Source organism: Procambarus clarkii, chromosome 8 (assembly GCF_040958095.1).
Source record: "Procambarus clarkii isolate CNS0578487 chromosome 8, FALCON_Pclarkii_2.0, whole genome shotgun sequence".
Taxonomy (NCBI): domain Eukaryota; kingdom Metazoa; phylum Arthropoda; class Malacostraca; order Decapoda; family Cambaridae; genus Procambarus; species Procambarus clarkii.
Window position 1 is genome coordinate 53,524,647 of NC_091157.1, and position 11,007 is coordinate 53,535,653.

An 11,007-nucleotide genomic window follows, 5' to 3' on the forward strand; every position below is an offset into this window, starting at 1 on the left:
TTGAATGGCTTTTTGTAAGTGCACACGTAGTGACGTTACTTACATGACTGGCTGTAAGTACATATATTATGGCGTTACTTACATGACTGTCTTCAGTAAGTACACACACATTGTTACGTTACTTACATTACTGGCAGAAAGTGCAAACTAAAGGACGTTACTTACATGATTAGCTTTTATTTTATGATTGATGATTCTTAGTTGTTCTTGAGTAAGATGAAGAGTCTCGCTGTGGATGACCTTCTGTGTTCTATGTTGACCTGACGCCACCTGCTGCCGCTGTTGACCCACAGACACCTGCTGCAGCTGTTGACCCAACGCCACCTGCTGCAGCTGTTGACCCAACGCCACCTGCTGCCGCTGTTGACCCACAGACACCTGCTGCCGCTGTTGACCCACAGACACCCGCTGCCGCTGTTGACCCACATACACCTGCTGCCCCTGTTGACCCACAGACACCTGCTGCCGCTGTTGACCCACAGACACCTGCTGCCGCTGTTGACCCTCAGACACCTGCTGCCGCTGTTGACTCACAGACACCTGCTGCCGCTGTTGACCCTCAGACACCTGCCGCTGTTGACCCACAGACACGTGCTGCCGCTGTTGACCCACAGACACCTGCCGCTGTTGACCCACAGACACCTGCTGCCACTGTTGACCCACAGACACCTGCTGCCGCTGTTGACCCTCAGACACCCGCTGCCGCTTTTGACCCACAGACACCTGCTGGAGCTGTTGACCTTCAGACACCCGCTGCCGCTTTTGACCCACAGGCACCTGCTGCTGCTGTTGACCCACAGACACCTGCTGGAGCTGTTGACCCACAGACACCTGCTGCTGCTGTTGACCCTCAGACACCTGCTGCTGCTGTTGACCCTCAGACACCTGCTGCCTCTGTTGACCCACAGGCACCTGCTGGAACTGTTGACCCACAGACACCTGCTGGAGCTGGTGACCCTCAGACACCTGCTGCAGCTGTTGACCCACAGACACCTGCTGCAGCTGTTGACCCACAGGCACCTGCTGGAGCAGGTGACCCTCAGACACCTGCTGCCACTGTTGACCCACAGACACCTGCTGCAGCTGTTGACCCCCAATCACCTGCTGTAGGTCTTCGTGATAATTTATTCCTGCAGTTCTCCATCTGTTCTCATACAGGTGTAGTGTATAATTCACCATGTAGTAGTACCTGTAAGTAAATCATAGAGGTAGTATATAATACACCATGTGGTAGTTCCTCTAAGATTATCATAGAGAAATTGTATAATACAACAGGTTGAAGTAGCTCTAAGGTTATCATAGTGAAAGAGAATAATGCACCTGGTGGTGGAACCTGAATGGCTTTTCATAGTGGTAGAGCATAATGCACTAGGTGGTAGTACTTGTAATGTTATCAAAGAGGTAGTGTATAATACACCATACAGAAGTTAGTACCTGTAAGGCTATCATAGCGGTAGCGTATAATACACTAGGTTGTAGTACCTGTAAGTTATCATAGAGGTAGAGTTTAATACTCCAGGTGGTGGTACTTATCGGAAAAAACAACCCCATTTATTAACTTTCAATACATTTGACAAATATTCTTCCTGTTTATTTACTACTAACAAGATAACTCAAAGAAAACGAGATTGCCATGGATTTTTCCCTCAGAAGAACACGAGGAAATCATTGCAATATGTCACCATTAACCTCACCAGCTAATAATATCGTGAATTCTTCTTAAAACATCAGTCTCTGGACTGTAAACATCATAAAAATATTTCCCTTGAACGAACTTAAATTAACTATAATTACTAAAATTGATTAATTATTAACCCTCTTTCTACTTCTTGATAAAACACCATCTGATGTTCACACCAATGTGGAAGACTCACTGCTATGACGCTACTTGTTACAAAAGTCCCTAGACTCTACTTTGTCGGACACTCAACCTGTTAGAACTGTCCCAAGTCCGGACCTGTTACAACTTATTCCATCTGTTACGTCAGATTTCTGTGACGCTCAACTTGACACGTCAGGTCGTTCTGATGTTACACTCTGTACGTCAGGTAACTGTGACGCTACACTTCGTACGCCTGGTTATTTTGACGCAACACTTGGTACATCAGGTATATGTGACGCTACACTTCGAACTTGAGGTCACTTTGACGCTACACTTGGTACGTCAGGTCATTTTGACGCAACAATTGGTACGTCAGGTCATTGTGACGCAACAATTAGTACGTTAGGTCATTGTTACGCAACACTTGGTACGTCAGGTCATTGTTACACTACATTGGTACATAAGGCCATTGTGACGCTACACATGGTACGTCAGGTCACTGTGACGCTACACTTGGTACGTCATGTCATTGTGACACTACGCTTGGTACGTCATGTCATTATGACACTACACTTGGTACGTCAGGGTCATTGTGACACTACACTTGGAACGTCAGGTCACTGTGGCGCTACACTTGGTACGTCATGTCATAGTGACACTACACTTGGTACGTCAGGTCATTGTGACACTACACTTGGTACGTCAGGTCATTGTGACACTACACTTGGTACGTCAGGTCATTGTGACACTACGCTTGGTACGTCAGGTCATTGTGACACTACGCTTGGTACGTCAGGTCACTGTGACGTTACACTTAGTACGTCAGGACATTGTGACGATACACTTGGTACGTCAGGTCATTGTGACATTACATTGGTACGTCAGGTCACTGTGACGCTACACTTCGAACGTCAGGTAACTGTGACGCTACACTTGGTACGTCAGGTCAATGTGACGCAACACCTGGAACGTCAGGTCATTGTGAAACGACAATTTGTCAGGTAACTGTGACGCTACACTGGGTGCATCAGGTCACTCTGACACCTGACGTTGTGTGATAGGTCATTGGTTCGTCAGGTCACTGTGACGCTACTCTTCGTACGTCAGATTACTGTGACACTACACATTGTACTTCAGGTTTCTTTGACACTAACCAAGTACGCAGATCTACCCAGTGCCCAGATCATCCCGGTTCCCAGACTAACCCAGTGACCAGATCAACACAGTGCTCAGATCATCCCGGTTCCCAGTCTAACTCAGTACCCAGATCAACACAGTGCTCAGATCATCCTGGTTTCCAGACTAACCCAATGCTAAGACAACCCAGTGCCAAGACAATCCAGTGCCAAGATCAACCCAAGACCCCAGATCAGCCCAGTGCCCAGATCAACCCAGTGCTCAGAGTAACTCAATGCCCATATCAACCCATTGCTCATATCAACCCAATTCCGATATCAACCTAGTACCCAAATTAGCCCAGTTCCCTAATCAAACCAGCACCTAGATCAACCTGGTGCCCGGATCGATCAAGTGCCCAGATCAACCTGGTACCCGGATCAACCAAGTGCTTGGTAAGACGGGCATCATTAATCTAATGTCGATACATCCGTGCTGGATCCACCCTATGTCAACACAACCTGGAAACATGCCTGGGAATTGAATATTTTACGTCATTAACATAGTGCCAGAGTTTCCACCAACTTGATGGTGGTGACAATGGGAGCCGACCACTTTATAGTTAGATAATAAAGCAGACCCAATCCGACTGTGTTGGACAAATACACCTCGGTAATCACTTTACAAAACTGGGTGAGGCTATGCAAGCGTATTGCCTTTGACATTGGACAGACATCTCTCTCTTTTTTGTATTTAGATTACAAAGGTCACATAATAGTAGAATTCCAGAGACTCTTCAGGTCCAATACCACCAAGTTCGTGAGGGTCACCTTGCTATCCGACATTCTTTTAAAGGGGCAATTCGACAAACCACATTGCATCTATATAACGTTTCTTATATATTATCCAGATGAGATTACTATTGTTGCTACTATTGTGATCATTTATACTTTTTATCGTGAAACTTCTCACCACAAGAATGACCCGAACATAATAATAATAGTTAACTCACCTTGTTGGAAAACAGAAGTGATCTGTGCAGTAAATCAGAAGGGAAGCTAAGCAGTAGAAGGCCTCTGTGACATCACATAAGTGAGGGGAGAGTGAGGGTGAAGCAGCAGGTGGACCGCCCCCTCCACGTCCCACACGTCCTCCGACACTGCCAACATCAAATCATTGCTAATACACTTCCCTCACATTATACGGAATAGGTGAATTATGGAGTATATTTCCTTGTCGATATTCAATTACCATTTCCACCTGTATAACATTTATTGTTGCTTATCAGCAAGGATGAGTAAACAGCCTGGCTGTGGAAAGTATTGGCTATCTAAAAACATAAAAAAGGCATCTTCCTACTTGGCCCATACGTGACACCTCCTATTTATACTCAACCTAACTCAGTTCGATACATACAGAAATCACTATTCCTTGATATATCAAATGAATAAATTTGATCATAATTATAATGGGTACCACAATCCACAATCAAGGTAAGGATAACACGATCAATGGGATGAGAACGCGAACTAAGGGCAGGAAAACATGATCAAGAGGAGGATATCATGATCAATGGGATGAGAACACGTGCTAAGGGAAGGAGAACACGATCAAGGGAGGGTAACACGTGCTATGGGGTTTAGAACACAATCATGGGGAGGATAACACGATCAATGGAATGAGAACGCGAAATAGGGGGAGGAGAACACGATCAAGTGGAGGGGAACACGATCTATGGATTAAAACACGAGCTAGGGGGTGAAGACCAAGAGGAAATGAAGGAAAGCCGGATCAAGAGAAGGAGAACAGGATCGGATCAAAGGGAACTTTGGCAATGAGAGGTGAACAAGAGCAAGAGGAAGAGTACAGTATCAGTGCTACGAGAACCGGAAGAAGAGGAGGAGAACTGCAGAAAGGAAAGGCGAACTGGAGAATGGGGAGGAGAACAGAAGCAAGGGGAGGAAAAACAGATGCAAGGGAAATAGAACAGAAACGGAACAACTAGAACTGGGGCAACGGGAGGAGAACAAGAGGAAATGTAGGAAATCCGGAGCCAGGGAAGGAGAACAGGATCAGGACAACGAGAAGGGTGAGCTGAGAGGAGGGCAATGAGAGATGAACAAGAGCAAAGGAGGAGAACAGTATTAGTACGAGAACGGGAGAAAGAAAAGGACAACAGAAGAAAGGAGAGGAGAACAGAAGCTAAGGGAGGAAATCAGAAGCAAGGAAAGGAGAACGGAAGCAATGGATAGTGAACAGAACAGCTAAAACAGAAAAAATGGGAGTAGAACAGGAACAGGTGGAGTATAGCAATAGCATAGGAGGAGAAGAATAACAGTTGGAGGAGAACAGAAGAAAGGGAAGGAGAGCAGGACATAGTGGGAGGGAGAACAGAAGGAAGGGAAGGAGAACAGGAGAAAGGGGAGGAAAACATGAGCAATTGAAGGTGAACACGAGCTATGGAAGAACAGGATAAAAGTGAGAACACGAACAACTAGAGGAGAACTGCAGACTTGGGAAGGAGGAGGAAAGAGAACAGGACCAAGTGGAGGAGAACAGGAGCGAGGCAGGAAAATAAATACAATGAGAGGAGAACATGAGCATGGAACACCTACGGAACACAATGAGGGTAGCGACGTGCCAGAGGTTGAAGGGTCTGGGCATGAGCGCCTCCTCCATGTTCTCCAGAGTATCACTTGCCAAGGTGTACAGTCTGTGTCTCTCAAGGACCAAACTTGGTGGCTGCTCCAGCTCCTGGCCCCTGCCTGCTTCCCATCATCCTGCAATATTCACAATACTGTTAGTGATCCTTTACCCTTTCTTCTGGCACCTGCCTGCTGCCCATCATCCTCCAATATCCACAACACCGTTAGTGATGCTCTATCATGCTGCTAATGTTGTCTCTTACATCTACATCTGTTACATCTAGAAAGGGCAGCTTCTCAGCATTCTCCCTCTCTACATGAAACTAAACACAGAATTCTGCTAACTAACAGCTGACTAACTCCCAGGTACCTATTTACTGCTAGGTAACAGGGGCATAGGGTGAAAGAAACTCTGCCCATCGTTTCTCGACGGCGACCGGGATTGAACCTGGGACCACAGGATCACGTGCCCAGCGTGCTGTCCGCTCGGCCACCGGCTATGTGTGTGTGTGAGAGAGAGCATTGTGCTTTTTTCTTGCTTCTTGTGGAGAGGCCTTCTGCAGTTTATTTAAATTTTTAGTGTCAGTTAATGACTGACTTGACATAGGGGGGGGGAATAAATGTGTTTCAGGTTTGGCCTGCATTAAATAAGTAATCTATAAGTAGCTATTTGGTATAAACAAGCAATCTTTGAAAATGGTAATACACATGCGATCACTGAAAATATGATTTAATTATAAATAATTGAAAATGGGTATAAATAAATAATCAATGGAAATGGGATTTATAATAAATAATTGAAAATGGGAAAAAATATGCAATAATGATTGCATATTTTTCCCCATTTTCAATTATTTATTAAAAATCCCATTTTCATTGATTTTCATTTCATTTTCAAAAACTGGACTATTTGAAAGATGATTAAAACTGGCTGATTTTGTCACTCATCTAAAATTAGGGATGACTGGAACCGCGCATCACCGAGGTAACTAAAATGCCCTGTGTTACAACTGCATTGTAGGGGTAACTAAAAAGGGCCCAGACTATGACCGTGTGTCACCACGTAACTTAAAACGACCCAGACTACAATCCTGCCATGAGAAAGCTAAAATGAACTGTTATAGTCTTGGTATCCACTACTGTTATCTACATGATGACACTACTTATACTGTCTTTCATGGTATTATCCTACTTGATGACACTGGTGATATAGTCTCTCATGGTGTTATCTCACCTGCTGGCACTGGTGATTCAGTCTATCATGGTGTTATCTAAACTGATAACACAGGTGATATAGTCTCTCATGCTGTTATTTTACCTGATGAAATTGGGAATACAACTTCTCGTGATGTTATCTTACCTGATGACACTAGGGATACAGTTTCTCATGGTGTTATCTTAACTGATAACACTGGTGATACAGTCTATCATGGTGTTATCTTACCTTATGACACTGGTAATACAGTCTCTCATGGTGTTATCCTACCTGATGACACTTGGGATTCAGTCTCTCGTGGTGATATATTACCTGATGATACTGGTGATACAGTCTATCGTTGTGTTATCTTACCTGATGACACTGGGGATACAGTCTCTCACGGAAGTAAAACCGTGGCGCTGACAGTGGGTAGACATGATGTGAGTGGTTGGCACCATGTCACTCCTGCAAGTGTGGAAGAGCGGTATGCTGGATGGTACTCTCCATGTCGCCAGTTTCAGTCTATGGTGAATTTTTCTCCAGGGGATAAACTGAAATAGTTCAATAGAGAATTAAGACAAACGAATTAACAGTATGACATTATGTAATTACATAACAATACGTACATTATGTATGTACATTAATGTATCAGTACGAACATTACGTAAATTACGAAAAATTCACATTCTGAATGCAGCAATTTTCCATACTTACATATAATTTCGAAATTCATTTCCTACATAACATGAAAACTTCAATGTACAATTTATGTAATATTTAATTCAGTGTTGTATTACTCATTGTAGGTTTATATTACTCACCACTATAATGTATTACTCAGTGAACGATTACATATATCAACATTATGTTTTATTACTAACTGAAGGGTTGAATTACTCACTGCAGGGTTCTACTACTCACTGCAGGGTTGCATTACTCACTGTAGGGTTGCATTACTCACCGCAGGGTTAAGTATAACTGTGTACCAGTAGCGGCAGACAGTTGCATCGACAGTCAACAGATGTACTATAGGCACATGTGCAAACACCAGCTCCAGCACCTCTGTGGGCAGGCTGAAATACACCACTTCCGAACACATCCTGCAATAGCTACATGTTCATTACTTTGGAACACATCTGGCAAGATTACATACTGCATCACAAACACTTACCCAAAAGGTAGCAAAAACTACTACAACATGTATATTGACAGATACATGACAAAAGAGGAACAGATAGCCCACAGGCGAGCAAACCTCCACGATACAACTCTTTCCATTTGAGCGTAGTTACCCACCCCGTGCCCAACCCGGTGCTAACCAGCTCACACCTGCTTCCCAGGTCACTTCCTCCCCAAATCAGCCCTCCCTCCTCCTTCTTATCTCCCCAACACCTCCCCTGACACCATCGCATTCAAATCCATCTGCTTCATCCCACATTCCAAGGGTGTCCTCATCCCCTCAACCCCCAAAACCCTCCCAGCCCTCATCCTTTCAACCCCCAAAACCTGCCCAGCCATCACCCCTCCTCATTCCTTCTCCTGCCATGTGACCCCCCTACCCTTGCGAGAGGGGGGGGCACATGGTCCCCCCATGGGGGATGGGGGGACCCTACACCTCTTCCTCCATTTCCCTTTTCCCTCCCTTCTTCCCTAATGACCACTCCTACCCTGAGTTCCCCCTGACTAATAACACCTCCCCCCTCTCACTATCTATGCTCCATCCGCCCCTCTTCCCCCCCCTACCCCCTCTATCCTTCTCCCCCTAACCTCTCAACCTCTATCTGACTCTCAACCATACGCTACCTCTCAACCCCTCTCAGCCTCTCAGACCCTTCCTAATCTTCAGACCCAGTATTCCCTTCCTACTCCAAACCTACCTAACCAGGCCCTACCCCCCAGACCTTCCTACCTACCTCCCTAGATGCCCAGCCCCCATTCGCCCCCAAGCACCTCCCCCAGACCCCCATTCACCCCCCCAGATACTTCTCGGATCCCCCCAGCCCACATTCACCCCACCAAACACCCCTCCAGGAACGCCAGGTGATGATGATGAAGATTAAGCCACCTAAAAGGTGGCACGGGCATGAATAGCCCGTAAGTGGTGGCCCTTTTAAGCCATTACCAGTATCAAGAGCTGATACTGGAGATCTGTGGAGGTGCGAATGCACCCTGCATGACGGGAGATGTCTCCCTTATGAATGTGTTAAGATGAAGATGAAGCAACCCAAAAGGTGGCACAGGCATAAATAGCCCATAAGTGGTGGCTATTTTAAGCCATTACCAGTATCAAGAGCTGATACTGAAGATCTGTGGAGGTGCGAATGCACCCTGCATGATGTCTCCCTTGTGAATGTGTTACGATGAAGATGAAGCCACCCAAAAGGTGGCACGGGCATGAATAGCTCGTAAGTGGTGGCCCTTTTGAGCGATCACCAGTATCAATAGATGATACTAGAGATCTGTGGAGGTGCGACTGCACCCAGCGTGACGGGAGATGTCTCCCGGACCAAATGGTGACCAGATTTTGAAAACGCCAGGCGAGTGTCTTACCACTACACCACGGAGACTGGTAAAGTCTCCGTGGAGACTGGTAAAGTCTCCGTAGTTTTTGTCGCCGTACTAAAGAATGAATATAAATTCACTTGAACGTGTCCAGTGTAGGATTACTAAGTTAATTCTACAAATTAGAAATCTTTCACACGAAGAAAGATTAACAAAGCTTAAGATGCATTCACTGGAAAGGCGAAAAGTTAGGGTTGACATGATAGAGGTTTACAAGTGGATGAATGGACATAACAAAGGGGATATTAATATGGTATTAAAAGTATCAACACAAGACAGAAGACAAAACAATGGGTATAAATTGGATAAGTTTAGATTTAGGAAAGACTTGGGTAAATACTGGTTCAGTAACAATGTTGTTGATTTGTGGAACCAATTGCCGAGTAACATGGTGGAGGTGGGGTCCCTCGATTGTTTCAAACGTGGGTTGGACATGTATATGAGTGAGATTGGGTGGTTATAAATAGATTATATATTTATAGTAATATGGTTATAGTTATAATATATGGTTATGGTTATAAAATATTGGCATTGTATGGGCCAATAGGCCTTCTGCAGTTACCTTTGTCTTATGTTCTTATAAAGTGAGTGAGGCAGATCCTGATATAGTTGCAATAGTGGAAAATAAATGACGTGATCTCATAAGAACATAAGAACATAAGAACAAAGGTAACTGCAGAAGGCCTATTGGCCCATACGAGGCAGCTTCTATTCTATAACCACCCAATCCCACTCATATACTTGTCCAACCCGTGCTTGAAACAATCGAGGGACCCCACCTCCACAATGTTACGCGGCAATTGGTTCCACAAATCAACAACCCTGTTACTGAACCAGTATTTACCCAAGTCTTTCCTAAATCTAAACTTATCCAATTTATATCCATTGTTTCGTGTTCTGTCCTGTGTTGATACTTTTAATACCCTATTAATATCCCCCCGGTTATGTCCATTCATCCACTTGTAAACCTCTATCATGTCACCCCTAACTCTTCGCCTTTCCAGTGAATGCAACTTAAGCTTTGTTAATCTTTCTTCATATGAAAGATTTCTAATTTGGGGAATTAACTTAGTCATCCTACGCTGGACACGTTCAAGTGAATTTATATCCATTCTATAATATGGCGACCAAAACTGAACTGCATAATCTAAATGGGGCCTAACTAGAGCAAGATATAGCTTGAGAACCACACCAGGTGTCTTGTTACTAACGCTGCGATTAATAAATCCAAGTGTCCGATTTGCCTTATTACGAACATTTATGCATTGATCCTTTTGTTTTAAATTCTTACTAATCATAACTCCCAGATCCCTTTCGCAATCCGACTTCGCAATCACAACACCATCTAGCTCGTATCTTGTAACTCTATCATCATTACCTAACCTCAGAACTTTACATTTATCAGCATTAAACTGCATCTGCCAATCCTTTGACCATTTCAAAACCCTATCTAGATCAACTTGAAGTGATAGTGAGTCCTCCTCCGAATTAATTTCCCTACCGATTTTCGTATCATCGGCAAATTTGCAAATGTTGCTACTCAAACCTGAATCTAAATCATTTATATATATTATAAACAACAGAGGTCCCAGGACAGAGCCTTGAGGCACTCCACTTACAACATTTTCCCACTCTGACTTGATTCCATTTATACTAACTCTCTG